This window comes from Drosophila eugracilis, unplaced genomic scaffold (assembly GCF_018153835.1).
Source record: "Drosophila eugracilis isolate 14026-0451.02 unplaced genomic scaffold, ASM1815383v1 contig_1520, whole genome shotgun sequence".
In the NCBI taxonomy this organism is placed as follows: Eukaryota; Metazoa; Arthropoda; class Insecta; order Diptera; family Drosophilidae; genus Drosophila; species Drosophila eugracilis.
The window spans coordinates 1-16057 of record NW_024572337.1 but is presented as its reverse complement, the minus strand read 5'-3'; the positions used below and the strand labels follow the sequence as shown (position 1 = coordinate 16057).

The following is a 16057-nucleotide window of genomic DNA, read 5'->3' as shown; positions in this document are numbered from 1 at the left end:
CAGCCTGGAATCCGAAAGGCGTGAAGTGTGGAGTCTTCGCCGCCGACTTCAAATGCCAACCGTCGGGGCGACAGGTGAAATGCTTGATCCGTTTGTAATCGCGCTGAGGGGAAGCTTCCAGCCGATTAAAGGGAAGTTCATCCTTAAAGGGCGGAAGGAGGAGAGCTTGAAGTGGTTTGTAGGATAATGCCCCACGATCCCTGGGGGCGCGTCCACAAGATCCGCCGAGGACGCAAAAAGTGCACGGAGATTGGGTGCCTCCGCGTTGATGGCGAGCTGGTCACTAATATGGGGTGACTGTGCGCGAGTGCTCCTCCGTAACTTTTTCCAGTTGCGGAGTCGAATGCACCGGATTGGCGCCGGAGGGGAGGTCCCACCGGCCGTCGAGGGAAGGAGAGGGTTGATGCTTGTGCCGCCAGGTTGAAGAGCAGACGCTCTCCTGGCATGGACGGCATCAATGGCACCACTATCTGCAAAGCAGTGTGGCGCGCCATACCTCAGCATCTAACGGCGCCCATTGCAGTCCAGACGGTTTACTTCCCCCGAGAGGAAGTGCCCACGTAGTAGTGGGGCTACATCAAGGGCCGGACAAGGATAGGTGCGAACCCTCTCGTACCGTGGGATTGCCTGCTGCCAAAGGGCGAGGCCATCATGGTTAATCGTGTGAGAGAAGTTCTTCCGGAAGGATGCAGATGGCAGTTCGGATTTCGTCAAGGACGATGTGTCGACGATGCTTGGAGACACGTGAAGAGCTGTGTCGCTGCCAGCCCGGCGCGATACGTGCTCGGGATCTTCGTGGATTTCAAGGGAGCGTTTGACAACGTCGAGTGGAGTGCTGCACTGCGCCGACTCGCCGACTTGGGATGCCGAGAGTTGAGCTTGTGGCAGAGCTTCTCTCTCAGACAGAAGAGCAGAGATCCGAAGCAGTTCTGGAACTGTGAACGTTCCAGTAACTAGAGGTTGCCCGCAGGGATCCATTAGTGGCCCTTTTATTTGGGATCTGCTGATGGATGTTCTGCTCCGGCGTCTCCAGTCATACTGTGCATTCAGCGCGTATGCGGATGACCTGCTCCTTCCTTGTTGAAGGCAACTCCCGAGCCGTGCTGGAGGACAAAGGAGCGCAACTGATGTCCATCGTTGAATCGTGGGGTACGGAAATCGGTGTAACCGTTTCCACCAGCAAGACGGTGATTATGCTGCTGAAGGGTGCCCTCGCGCGCCCCCGTTGGTGAGATCTGCAGGAGCAAATCTCCCATACGTTCGCAGCTGTCGGTACCTTGGCATCACGGTCAGTGAGCGCATGAACTTCTTCATGCACATCGCATCGCTGCGTCAGCGAATGACCGGAGTCGTGGGAGCATTGGCGCGTGTGCTACGAGCCGACTGGGGATTCAGTCCTCGGGCCAGGCGAACCATCTATGCCGGACTCATGGTGCCTTGTGCACTGTTTGGTGCCTCGGTATGGTATGTCGTGACGACGAGACAAGTTGTGGCCAGGAGGCGACTTCTTGCCTGCCAGAGGCTGATCCTTTTAGGATGCCTCCCGGTATGCCGCACAGTGTCAACCCTGGCGCTGCAGGTACTTGCTGGAGCCCCGCCTCTTGACTTGGCTGCTATGGAAATGGCAGTCAAGTACAAGTTGAAGCGTGGATACCCGTTGGAGGAGAACGACTGGCTCTATGGCGAGGACATTTCAGGTCTGAGCTGGACACAACGAATTGCGCGGAGTAAACGGATGCCTCCTGTCGGACTGGCAGAGCAGATGGGATGATGGTGATTCGCTCGGTCGGGTGACTCACAAGTTCATCCCGGATGCAGGGTTCGTCTATCGGAATCCGAATTTTGGATTTTCGATGCGCGCAGGATTCCTGATGACAGGGCATGGGTCGTTCAATGCATTTCTGCATAGAAGAGGCCTCAGTGATTCCCCCGCATGCTCATGTGGCGATCCAAATGAGGACTGGGAGCATATCCTATGTGCTTGCCCCCTCTATGCAGACTTGCGAGACCTCGATGGACTCGGTTTGCAGCACGTTGGCGGAAGCTGGACATTTGGAAGGATTCTGGAGAGCAGCGACAGGACCAGGAGACTCACGGAGTTTGCTGAGGAAGTGTTTCGGAGAAGAAGGGGCCTTTAGGGTCCATTTCCCTGTGCCGTGTGGTTGGCGGCGTAGAATACTGCCACAGTTCGCCATAGCTTGTCGTAAGAGGCGACTAACATGGCAGGGCCCCCCCATCCGAGCTTGTCGGAGCTAAAGGGGTGGGTCACCGAGCCCACAAACTTCGGTACCACGGGTTGGATAGTGCTCCAAGCACTACCAATTGAGGTTGGCCCCCTAGTGGGAGTATCGTGGTGGCTGTGGTTGATACCTAAATCGCGGGTAGAATCTTCTATGATTCGACGTGGAGTTGCGTTATACAACTCGGGTGCTGTGACCCATAGAGCGGCAGAGGTGATAGATACACCCTCGCCTCCCATCCGGAGGGAGTATGTTGCCCGGCACAAACAAAGCACATACTCGACAGGTACCAGGGTGGTCGCTATGTACATAGCTATAGCTTCTAGTCTGGGGCGCTGGCAGGCGTACCATCCTCGCCCATGCACTATATGCCTAAATCTAGGCATATTCGAGTGCCGTGGTTGTAATCCCTTCAGTGTGGAACACGCCACGTAAAATAAGATCGGAGGGATCCGAGACACGCCCTGTCCCTATCTACTATCTAGCGAAACCACAGCCAAGGGAACGGGCTTGGAATAATTAGCGGGGAAAGAAGACCCTTTTGAGCTTGACTCTAATCTGGCAGTGTAAGGAGACATAAGAGGTGTAGAATAAGTGGGAGATATTAGACCTCGGTTTGGTATCGCCAATGAAATACCACTACTCTTATTGTTTCCTTACTTACTTGATTAAATGGAACGTGTATCATTTCCTAGCCATTATACGGATATATTTATTATGTCTTATGGTATTGGGTTTTGATGCAAGCTTCTTGATCAAAGTATCACGAGTTTGTTATATAATTGCAAACAAATTCTTTAATAAAACGGTGCATTTATGTATTTTTGATTTGAAAATTTGGTATAACTCCAATTACTCAGGTATGATCCAATTCAAGGACATTGCCAGGTAGGGAGTTTGACTGGGGCGGTACATCTCTCAAATAATAACGGAGGTGTCCCAAGGCCAGCTCAGTGCGGACAGAAACCACACATAGAGCAAAAGGGCAAATGCTGACTTGATCTCGGTGTTCAGTACACACAGGGACAGCAAAAGCTCGGCCTATCGATCCTTTTGGTTTAAAGAGTTTTTAACAAGAGGTGTCAGAAAAGTTACCATAGGGATAACTGGCTTGTGGCGGCCAAGCGTTCATAGCGACGTCGCTTTTTGATCCTTCGATGTCGGCTCTTCCTATCATTGTGAAGCAAAATTCACCAAGCGTTGGATTGTTCACCCATGCAAGGGAACGTGAGCTGGGTTTAGACCGTCGTGAGACAGGTTAGTTTTACCCTACTAATGACAAAACGTTGTTGCGACAGCATTCCTGCGTAGTACGAGAGGAACCGCAGGTACGGACCAATGGCACAATACTTGTTCGAGCGAACAGTGGTATGACGCTACGTCCGTTGGATTATGCCTGAACGCCTCTAAGGTCGTATCCGTGCTGGACTGCAATGATAAATAAGGGGCAATTTGCATTGTATGGCTTCTAAACCATTTAAAGTTTATAATTTACTTTATAAACGACAATGGATGTGATGCCAATGTAATTTGTAACATAGTAAATTGGGAGGATCTTCGATCACCTGATGCCGCGCTAGTTACATATAAAAACATTATTTAATACAATGACAAAGCCTAGAATCAATTGTAAACGACTTTTGTAACAGGCAAGGTGTTGTAAGTGGTTGAGCAGCTGCCATACTGCGATCCACTGAAGCTTATCCTTTGCTTGATGATTCGATTTAGATGATATGGATGGATGGATTTCTATCTATATCATCTATTTAAAAAATATATGTATATATTGACATTGGCTTATAATATTATTATATATTATTTAATATATATTAATGCTATAACAAAATGTTTATGTATATACATGTATAAAGGGTACATATAAATTATATATATTTTTGATATATTTTTAATTATTACGATAATAAAGAATATTTTAAAGTATATATAATTTATAAGTAACCAGCTTGCCGTCATTGGCTACAATGGGAGTCTATAAGTGTCCAATAGTTCCCATTTTGATGAAGGCAGCGAAATGAAGGTTCATTATCTAATAAGAGATGTATATAAAGAGAGATATATAAAAAAAGAAATTAAACAAGTACAAGTCTCATAAAGAGACTAAGTTAATAATATGGGAGTCTATATGTGTCCAATAGTCCCCATAATGGTAGCCAAATGAAACGTCATCTTATTAGTGACGCCGTAATAAAAGCACTTCTACATAAATAAAGAAATTATACAAGTTCAAGTCTCATAAAGAGACTAAGTTAATAATATGGGAGTCTATAGGTGTCCAATAGTCCCCATAATGGTAGCCAAATGAAACGTCATCTTATTAGTGACGCCGTAATAAAAGCACTTCTATATAAATAAAGAAATTATACAAGTACAAGTCTCATAAAGAGACTAAGTTAATAATAAGTGTATAGGTGTCCAATAGTCCCCATAATGGTAGCCAAATGAAACGTCATCTTATTAGTGACGCCGTAATAAAAGCACTTCTACATAAATAAAGAAATTATACAAGTTCAAGTCTCATAAAGAGACTAAGTTAATAATATGGGAGTCTATAGGTGTCCAATAGTCCCCATAATGGTAGCCAAATGAAACGTCATCTTATTAGTGACGCCGTAATAAAAGCACTTCTATATAAATAAAGAAATTATACAAGTACAAGTCTCATAAAGAGACTAAGTTAATAATATGGGAGTCTATAGGTGTCCAATAGTCCCCATAATGGTAGCCAAATGAAACGTCATATTATTAGTGACGCCGTAATAAAAACACTTCTATATAAAGAAAGAAATTATACAAGTACAAGTCTCATAAAGAGACTAAGTTAATAATATGGGAATCTATAGGTGTCCAATAGTCCCCATAATGGTAGCCAAATGAAACGTCATATTATTAGTGACGCCGTAATAAAAACACTTCTATATAAAGAAAGAAATTATACAAGTACAAGTCTCATAAAGAGACTAGTCCCCATAATGGTAGCCAACTGAAACGTCATTTTATTAGTGACGCCGTAATAAAAACATTTCTATATAAAGAAAGAAATTATACAAGTACAAGTCTCATAAAGAGACTAAGTTAATAATATGGGAATCTATAGGTGTCCAATAGTCCCCATAATGGTAGCCAAATGAAACGTCATATTATTAGTGACGCCATAATAAAAAAACTCTCTATATAAATAAAGAAATTATACAAGTACAATAATTCGTATCAAAAAGTAACTAAATTATCTTAATATGATATCTGTAAAATTCTTAAATAACGATGGATTGACTTGGTATAATAATAAATGAATGGATTATTAAGAAGGTTTTCACACATGTGCGTGTGTACCTATAATTATTATATATTATATATATAATATATTTATATATATATATAAGAAAAACCTATACAATATTTCTATATTATATAGGAAAATAATAAGATATTTAACATTATTCATATAAATATATAATAATTTATATATTGATATGACTTATATATACAATATTTATATGAAATAATAAGAAAATATATCTATATTTATATTATATGGTAGGAAGTGGTTGCCGACCAGATATATTGACCAAAATTTATGTTATGTCAAAAATATTAAGAAATTATGTATAATACATATAAATATAATAAGTTATATATTGATATAACTTATAAATACAATACTTATATGGAAATAATACAAAAAAATATATACATTATATGGAAAAAATAGAAAAATCCATAATATGATGAAACCTTAGTATGAAAAATGACGTTTTCACTGAAGGCGTGTCCAAAAACATATATAGGTAGGCAGTGGTTGCCGACCAGATATATTGACCAAAACTTATGTTATGTCAATAATAATAAGAAATTATGTATAATACATATAAATATAATAAGTTATATATTGATATAACTTATAAATACAATACTTATATGGAAATAATACAAAAAAATATATACATTATATGGAAAAAATAGAAAAATCCATAATATGATGAAACCTTAGTATGAAAAATGACGTTTTCACTGAAGGCGTGTCCAAAAACATATATAGGTAGGCAGTGGTTGCCGACCAGATATATTGACCAAAACTTATGTTATGTCAATAATAATAAGAAATTATGTATTATACATATAAATATGATAAGTTATATATTGATATAACTTATAAATACAATATTTATATGAAATAATAAGAAAATATATCTATATTATATGGAAAAAATAGAAAAATCCATAATATGATGAAACCTTAGTATGAAAAATGACGTTTTCACTGAAGGCGTGTCCAAAAACATATATAGGTAGGCAGTGGTTGCCGACCAGATATATTGACCAAAACTTATGTTATGTCAATTATAATAAGAAATTATGTATTATACATATAAATATAATAAGTTATATATTGATATAACTTATAAATACAATATTTATATGAAATAATATAAAAATATAATTATATTATATGGAAAAAATAGAAAAATCCATAATATGATGAAACCTTGGTATGAAAAATGACGTTTTCACTGAAGGCGTGTCCAAAAACATATATAGGTAGGCAGTGGTTGCCGACCAGATATATTGACCAAAACTTATGTTATGTCAATAATAATAAGAAATTGAATATTATACATATAAATCTAATAAGTTATATTAATATGACTTATAGGTTCAATATGTATATGAGACACTATTAAAACTTTCTTTATAATATAAGAGAGTATATACATCTTGGGTGCCAAAAAGAATGAAAAATACCCATTTTCAGGACAGCGTGTCCAAAAACTACTATATGATGGTCAGTTGTTGGCCATCCAGTATTGATCAAAATTTACATTATATATATAAATTTTGTCAATATTATAAAAAGGAAATTTATAATAATAATATTATCCGTATAAATTTGTTACAATTTTCTCTTAGAATATTGAACTTGGCTACGCGGTTAATATTTATTGCCCTTAGATAATATCGTTGAAACAAAGGCCAAGGTGTTATATATTACTATATAACTACAATTCGTTTCCAATTATTATCGTTAATTTTCAACAGAAAGGTGGTATATACTGTAACTTGATTGATATACTATATATTTACCTAACAATTGGATCGTAGAATATCGTTTTCGGTATTATGTGGTTCAGCGAGATCAAAGGAATTGTAAAAATATATTTTTATATAAGCGTTCGGTTTTATATTATATATTACTCGAAAGTTTATATGAAAAAGATAAATTTTAAATTTATCATCAAAATGCAAATGATTTAATTCAATATTTATATTGATTAAACAAAAATTAAACATGTGTGGATACAATAATATTGTATGTTGAAATAAAATGATATTTTAGAATGAAATTATGTATATGGTATTTATAAAATATATAATGGAAATATATATTATTGTATTGAAAACTATTTCAATCGATAATAAAACTGGAGAACAAAAAAAACGAATACGATGGCTTTAATAAGTGGCCGTATTCGAATATAAGAAATAAATAAATTATTTCTACAAGAGAAATACAAATTTCTATTCAAAAATATGAAAATGAAATATGATTAAAAACATTATTCTGGTTGATCCTGCCAGTAGTTATATGCTTGTCTCAAAGATTAAGCCATGCATGTCTAAGTACACACGAATTAAAAGTGAAACCGCAAAAGGCTCATTATATCAGTTATGGTTCCTTAGATCGTTAACAGTTACTTGGATAACTGTGGTAATTCTAGAGCTAATACATGCAATTAAAACATGAACCTTATGGGACATGTGCTTTTATTAGGCTAAAACCAAGCGATCGCAAGATCGTTATATTGGTTGAACTCTAGATAACATGCAGATCGTATGGTCATGTACCGACGACAGATCTTTCAAATGTCTGCCCTATCAACTTTTGATGGTAGTATCTAGGACTACCATGGTTGCAACGGGTAACGGGGAATCAGGGTTCGATTCCGGAGAGGGAGCCTGAGAAACGGCTACCACATCTAAGGAAGGCAGCAGGCGCGTAAATTACCCACTCCCAGCTCGGGGAGGTAGTGACGAAAAATAACAATACAGGACTCATATCCGAGGCCCTGTAATTGGAATGAGTACACTTTAAATCCTTTAACAAGGACCAATTGGAGGGCAAGTCTGGTGCCAGCAGCCGCGGTAATTCCAGCTCCAATAGCGTATATTAAAGTTGTTGCGGTTAAAACGTTCGTAGTTGAACTTGTGCTTCATACGGGTAGTACAACTTACAATTGTGGTTAGTACTATACCTTTATGTATGTAAGCGTATTACCGGTGGAGTTCTTATATGTGTTGAGATACTTGTATTTTTCATATGTTCCTCCTATTTAAAAACCTGCATTAGTGCTCTTAAACGAGTGTTATTGTGGGCCGGTACAATTACTTTGAACAAATTAGAGTGCTTAAAGCAGGCTTCAAATGCCTGAATATTCTGTGCATGGGATAATGAAATAAGACCTCTGTTCTGCTTTCATTGGTTTTCAGATCAAGAGGTAATGATTAATAGAAGCAGTTTGGGGGCATTAGTATTACGACGCGAGAGGTGAAATTCTTGGACCGTCGTAAGACTAACTTAAGCGAAAGCATTTGCCAAAGATGTTTTCATTAATCAAGAACGAAAGTTAGAGGTTCGAAGGCGATCAGATACCGCCCTAGTTCTAACCATAAACGATGCCAGCTAGCAATTGGGTGTAGCTACTTTTATGGCTCTCTCAGTCGCTTCCCGGGAAACCAAAGCTTTTGGGCTCCGGGGAAGTATGGTTGCAAAGCTGAAACTTAAAGGAATTGACGGAAGGGCACCACCAGGAGTGGAGCCTGCGGCTTAATTTGACTCAACACGGGAAAACTTACCAGGTCCGAACATAAGTGTGTAAGACAGATTGATAGCTCTTTCTCGAATCTATGGGTGGTGGTGCATGGCCGTTCTTAGTTCGTGGAGTGATTTGTCTGGTTAATTCCGATAACGAACGAGACTCAAATATATTAAATAGATATCTTCAGGATTATGGTGCTGAAGCTTATATAGCCTTCATTCACGGTGGCAGTAAAATGTTTATTGTGTTTGAATGTGTTTATATAAGTGGAGCCGTACCTGTTGGTTTGTCCCATTATAAGGACACTAGCTTCTTAAATGGACAAATTGCGTCTAGCAATAATGAGATTGAGCAATAACAGGTCTGTGATGCCCTTAGATGTCCTGGGCTGCACGCGCGCTACAATGAAAGTATCAACGTGTATTTCCTAGACCGAGAGGTCCGGGTAAACCGCTGAACCACTTTCATGCTTGGGATTGTGAACTGAAACTGTTCACATGAACTTGGAATTCCCAGTAAGTGTGAGTCATTAACTCGCATTGATTACGTCCCTGCCCTTTGTACACACCGCCCGTCGCTACTACCGATTGAATTATTTAGTGAGGTCTCCGGACGTGATCACTGTGACGCCTTGTGTGTTACGGTTGTTTCGCAAAAGTTGACCGAACTTGATTATTTAGAGGAAGTAAAAGTCGTAACAAGGTTTCCGTAGGTGAACCTGCGGAAGGATCATTATTGTATAATATCCTTACCGTTAACAAAAAATTTGTATTATATTTATTTATAATTCAAATAAAAACAATTTGCCAAAATAAATAACAAAAAGAATTCATGAAATTCAAAAAATGATGGTGTAGTGGCGGTCATCATTATATATATATCAACACAAATGAACATATAATGGCTTTTCCTTAATTATATGTATTTTATGGAGTGTGGATGGAGGAGGAGAAAGACTTTATTATAAGAGGCACAAAGTCAAAATGCAAATGCATTTTTAAATAATATTTATCATGTGTGTATATGGACCATAATATAACACGCGTTGCGAATATGTATTGTTCATCTCAGCTATGAGCATACGTTGGATTATGCAACAACCTAAAATATACAATGTTGTACCTGGTATTCTTCAGGTTAATGTTTTATATAAATCCCAATGTATATCGCTTAAAAAGTATTCATACCGTAAATTGCCCGTAAATCACTTGATATACATTGCTTATATAAAACTAAGACATTTCGCAACATTTATTTTAGGTATAAAAACATATTTATTGAAGGAATTGATATATGCCAGTAAAATGGTGTATTTTTAATTTCTTTCAATAAAAACATAAATGACAAAATTAAAAACCAAATATTAAAACTCTAAGCGGTGGATCACTCGGCTCATGGGTCGATGAAGAACGCAGCAAACTGTGCGTCATCGTGTGAACTGCAGGACACATGAACATCGACATTTTGAACGCATATCGCAGTCCATGCTGTTATAGTACTTTAATTAATTTTATAGTGCTGCTTGGACTACATATGGTTGAGGGTTGTAAGACTATGCTAATTAAGTTGTTTATAAAATTTGAAATCAGATTTTATAAGCGTATGGTATATTATTGGATACAAATAATTAAATTATTTTATTCATAATATTAAAAAATGTATGAAAAACATTATCTCGCATTTGTTATTTATTTGAATGTGAAAAAACGAAGAGAAATATTTTCGATTTCAGTCAAATAATACTGAGAAATGTCTAGCATAAAAATTTATCTAGAATTGTCTCATATTAATGATATGAAAATTGAAAGCAAATGGAAATGTTATTGTTCTTCGTTGGTTCGTTTAAAATAGCATATAAAAATGGAAATATAATTGTAAACGAATTTATTAAAATGTTTTTATCATTATATATATAAAAGAATTAATTGCATTAAAAATGTTATATACAACCTCAACTCATATGGGACTACCCCTGAATTTAAGCATATTAATTAGGGGAGGAAAAGAAACTAACAAGGATTTTCTTAGTAGCGGCGAGCGAAAAGAAATCAGTTCAGCACTAAGTCACTTTGTCTATATGGCAAATGTGAGATGCAGTGTATGGAGCGTCAATATTCTAGTATGAGAAATTAATGATTTAAGTCCTTCTTAAATGAGGCCATTTACCCATAGAGGGTGCCAGGCCCGTATAACGTTAATGATTACTAGATGATGTTTCCAAAGAGTCGTGTTGCTTGATAGTGCAGCACTAAGTGGGTGGTAAACTCCATCTAAAACTAAATATAACCATGAGACCGATAGTAAACAAGTACCGTGAGGGAAAGTTGAAAAGAACTCTGAATAGAGAGTTAAATAGTACGTGAAACTGCTTAGAGGTTAAGCCCGATGAACCTGAATATCCGTTATGGAAAATTCATCATTATAATTGTAATATTTAAACAATATTATGATAATAGTGTGCATTTTTTCCATATAAGGACATTGTAATCTATTAGCATACAAAATTTATCATAAAATATAACTTATAGTTTATTCCAATTAAATTGCTTGCATTTTAACACAGAATAAATGTTATTAATTTGATAAAGTGCTGATAGATTTATATGAATACAGTGCGTTAATTTTTCGGAATTATATAATGGCATAATTATCATTGATTTTTGTGTTTATTATATGCACTTGTATGATTAACAATGCGAAAGATTCAGGATACCTTCGGGACCCGTCTTGAAACACGGACCAAGGAGTCTAACATATGTGCAAGTTATTGGGATATAAACCTAATAGCGTAATTAACTTGGCTTTATAATGGGATTAGTTTTTTAACTATTTATAGTTAATTAACACAATCCCGGGGCGTTCTATATAGTTATGTATAATGATATTTATATCATATATGCCTCTAACTGGAACGTACCTTGAGCATATATGCTGTGACCCGAAAGATGGTGAACTATACTTGATCAGGTTGAAGTCAGGGGAAACCCTGATGGAAGACCGAAACAGTTCTGACGTGCAAATCGATTGTCAGAATTGAGTATAGGGGCGAAAGACCAATCGAACCATCTAGTAGCTGGTTCCTTCCGAAGTTTCCCTCAGGATAGCTGGTGCATTTTAATATTATATAAAATAATCTTATCTGGTAAAGCGAATGATTAGAGGCCTTAGGGTCGAAACGATCTTAACCTATTCTCAAACTTTAAATGGGTAAGAACCTTAACTTTCTTGATATGAAGTTTAAGGTTATGATATAATGTGCCCAGTGGGCCACTTTTGGTAAGCAGAACTGGCGCTGTGGGATGAACCAAACGTAATGTTACGGTGCCCAAATTAACAACTCATGCAGATACCATGAAAGGCGTTGGTTGCTTAAAACAGCAGGACGGTGATCATGGAAGTCGAAATCCGCTAAGGAGTGTGTAACAACTCACCTGCCGAAGCAACTAGCCCTTAAAATGGATGGCGCTTAAGTTGTATACCTATACATTACCGCTAAAGTAGATGATTTATATTACTTGTAATATAAATTTTGAAACTTTAGTGAGTAGGAAGGTACAATGGTATGCGTAGAAGTGTTTGGCGTAAGCCTGCATGGAGCTGCCATTGGTACAGATCTTGGTGGTAGTAGCAAATAATCGAATGAGACCTTGGAGGACTGAAGTGGAGAAGGGTTTCGTGTGAACAGTGGTTGATCACGAGTTAGTCGGTCCTAAGTTCAAGGCGAAAGCCGAAAATTTTCAAGTAAAAACTGAAATATACAAATAAAAGCTGGAAATAATATACTTGAATAATTTTGAACGAAAGGGAATACGGTTCCAATTCCGTAACCTGTTGAGTATCCGTTTGTTATTAAATATGGGCCTCGTGCTCATCCTGGCAACAGGAACGACCATAAAGAAGCCGTCGAGAGATATCGGAAGAGTTTTCTTTTCTGTTTTATAGCCGTACTACCATGGAAGTCTTTCGCAGAGAGATATGGTAGATGGGCTAGAAGAGCATGACATATACTGTTGTGTCGATATTTTCTCCTCGGACCTTGAAAATTTATGGTGGGGACACGCAAACTTCTCAACAGGCCGTACCAATATCCGCAGCTGGTCTCCAAGGTGAAGAGTCTCTAGTCGATAGAATAATGTAGGTAAGGGAAGTCGGCAAATTAGATCCGTAACTTCGGGATAAGGATTGGCTCTGAAGATTGAGATAGTCGGGCTTGATTGGGAAACAATAACATGGTTTATGTGCTCGTTCTGGGTAAATAGAGTTTCTATCATTTATGGTAGTTACTTGTTCCCCGGATAGTTTAGTTACGTAGCCAATTGTGGAACTTTCTTGCTAAAATTTTTAAGAATACTAGTTGGGTTAAACCAATTAGTTCTTATTAATTATAACGATTATCAATTAACAATCAATTCAGAACTGGCACGGACTTGGGGAATCCGACTGTCTAATTAAAACAAAGCATTGTGATGGCCCTAGCGGGTGTTGACACAATGTGATTTCTGCCCAGTGCTCTGAATGTCAAAGTGAAGAAATTCAAGTAAGCGCGGGTCAACGGCGGGAGTAACTATGACTCTCTTAAGGTAGCCAAATGCCTCGTCATCTAATTAGTGACGCGCATGAATGGATTAACGAGATTCCTACTGTCCCTATCTACTATCTAGCGAAACCACAGCCAAGGGAACGGGCTTGGAATAATTAGCGGGGAAAGAAGACCCTTTTGAGCTTGACTCTAATCTGGCAGTGTAAGGAGACATAAGAGGTGTAGAATAAGTGGGAGATATTAGACCTCGGTTTGGTATCGCCAATGAAATACCACTACTCTTATTGTTTCCTTACTTACTTGATTAAATGGAACGTGTATCATTTCCTAGCCATTATACGGATATATTTATTATGTCTTATGGTATTGGGTTTTGATGCAAGCTTCTTGATCAAAGTATCACGAGTTTGTTATATAATTGCAAACAAATTCTTTAATAAAACGGTGCATTTATGTATTTTTGATTTGAAAATTTGGTATAACTCCAATTACTCAGGTATGATCCAATTCAAGGACATTGCCAGGTAGGGAGTTTGACTGGGGCGGTACATCTCTCAAATAATAACGGAGGTGTCCCAAGGCCAGCTCAGTGCGGACAGAAACCACACATAGAGCAAAAGGGCAAATGCTGACTTGATCTCGGTGTTCAGTACACACAGGGACAGCAAAAGCTCGGCCTATCGATCCTTTTGGTTTAAAGAGTTTTTAACAAGAGGTGTCAGAAAAGTTACCATAGGGATAACTGGCTTGTGGCGGCCAAGCGTTCATAGCGACGTCGCTTTTTGATCCTTCGATGTCGGCTCTTCCTATCATTGTGAAGCAAAATTCACCAAGCGTTGGATTGTTCACCCATGCAAGGGAACGTGAGCTGGGTTTAGACCGTCGTGAGACAGGTTAGTTTTACCCTACTAATGACAAAACGTTGTTGCGACAGCATTCCTGCGTAGTACGAGAGGAACCGCAGGTACGGACCAATGGCACAATACTTGTTCGAGCGAACAGTGGTATGACGCTACGTCCGTTGGATTATGCCTGAACGCCTCTAAGGTCGTATCCGTGCTGGACTGCAATGATAAATAAGGGGCAATTTGCATTGTATGGCTTCTAAACCATTTAAAGTTTATAATTTACTTTATAAACGACAATGGATGTGATGCCAATGTAATTTGTAACATAGTAAATTGGGAGGATCTTCGATCACCTGATGCCGCGCTAGTTACATATAAAAACATTATTTAATACAATGACAAAGCCTAGAATCAATTGTAAACGACTTTTGTAACAGGCAAGGTGTTGTAAGTGGTTGAGCAGCTGCCATACTGCGATCCACTGAAGCTTATCCTTTGCTTGATGATTCGATTAGATGATATGGATGGATGGATTTCTATCTATATCATCTATTTAAAAAAATATATGTATATATTGACATTGGCTTATAATATTATTATATATTATTTAATATATATTAATGCTATAACAAAATGTTTATGTATATACATGTATAAGGTACATATAAATTATATATATTTTTTATATATTTTTAATTATTACGATAATAAAGAATATTTTAAAGTATATATAATTTATAAGTAACCAGCTTGCCTTCATTGGCTACAATGGGAGTCTATAAGTGTCCAATAGTTCCCATTTTGATGAAGGCAGCGAAATGAAGGTTCATTATCTAATAAGAGATGTATATAAAGAGAGATATATAAAAAAAAGAAATTAAACAAGTACAAGTCTCATAAAGAGACTAAGTTAATAATATGGGAGTCTATATGTGTCCAATAGTCCCCATAATGGTAGCCAAATGAAACGTCATCTTATTAGTGACGCCGTAATAAAACCACTTCTACATAAATAAAGAAATTATACAAGTACAAGTCTCATAAAGAGACTAAGTTAATAATATGGGAATCTATAGGTGTCCAATAGTCCCCATAATGGTAGCCAAATGAAACGTCATCTTATTAGTGACGCCGTAATAAAAGCACTTCTATATAAATAAAGAAATTATACAAGTACAAGTCTCATAAAGAGACTAAGTTAATAATATGGGAGTCTATAGGTGTCCAATAGTCCCCATAATGGTAGCCAAATGAAACGTCATCTTATTAGTGACGCCGTAATAAAAAGCACTTCTACATAAATAAAGAAATTATACAAGTTCAAGTCTCATAAAGAGACTAAGTTAATAATATGGGAGTCTATAGGTGTCCAATAGTCCCCATAATGGTAGCCAAATGAAACGTCATCTTATTAGTGACGCCGTAATAAAAGCACTCCTATATAAATAAAGAAATTATACAAAGGTACAAGTCTCATAAAGAGACTAAGTTAATAATATGGGAATCTATAGGTGTCCAATAGTCCCCATAATGGTAGCCAACTGAAACGTCATTTTATTAGTGACGCCGTAATAAAAACATTTCTATATAAAGAAA

General features: G+C 37.6%; 3 non-coding genes across 3 annotated transcripts; all 3 read left to right on the top strand.

Moving 5' to 3' along the window:
* The first annotated feature begins 7815 nt into the window (after window positions 1-7815).
* LOC121530423 lies at window positions 7816-9808 on the top strand. Its single transcript, XR_005993945.1, has one exon. It is a non-coding gene; the product is annotated as a small subunit ribosomal RNA (ribosomal RNA).
* A 632-nt stretch (window positions 9809-10440) lies between these two features.
* On the top strand, window positions 10441-10620 carry LOC121530422. Its single transcript, XR_005993944.1, has one exon. It is a non-coding gene; the product is annotated as a 5.8S ribosomal RNA (ribosomal RNA).
* Window positions 10621-11019: 399 nt separating this feature from the next.
* LOC121530424 lies at window positions 11020-14972 on the top strand. Its single transcript, XR_005993946.1, has one exon. It is a non-coding gene; the product is annotated as a large subunit ribosomal RNA (ribosomal RNA).
* The last annotated feature ends 1085 nt before the right edge of the window (window positions 14973-16057 follow it).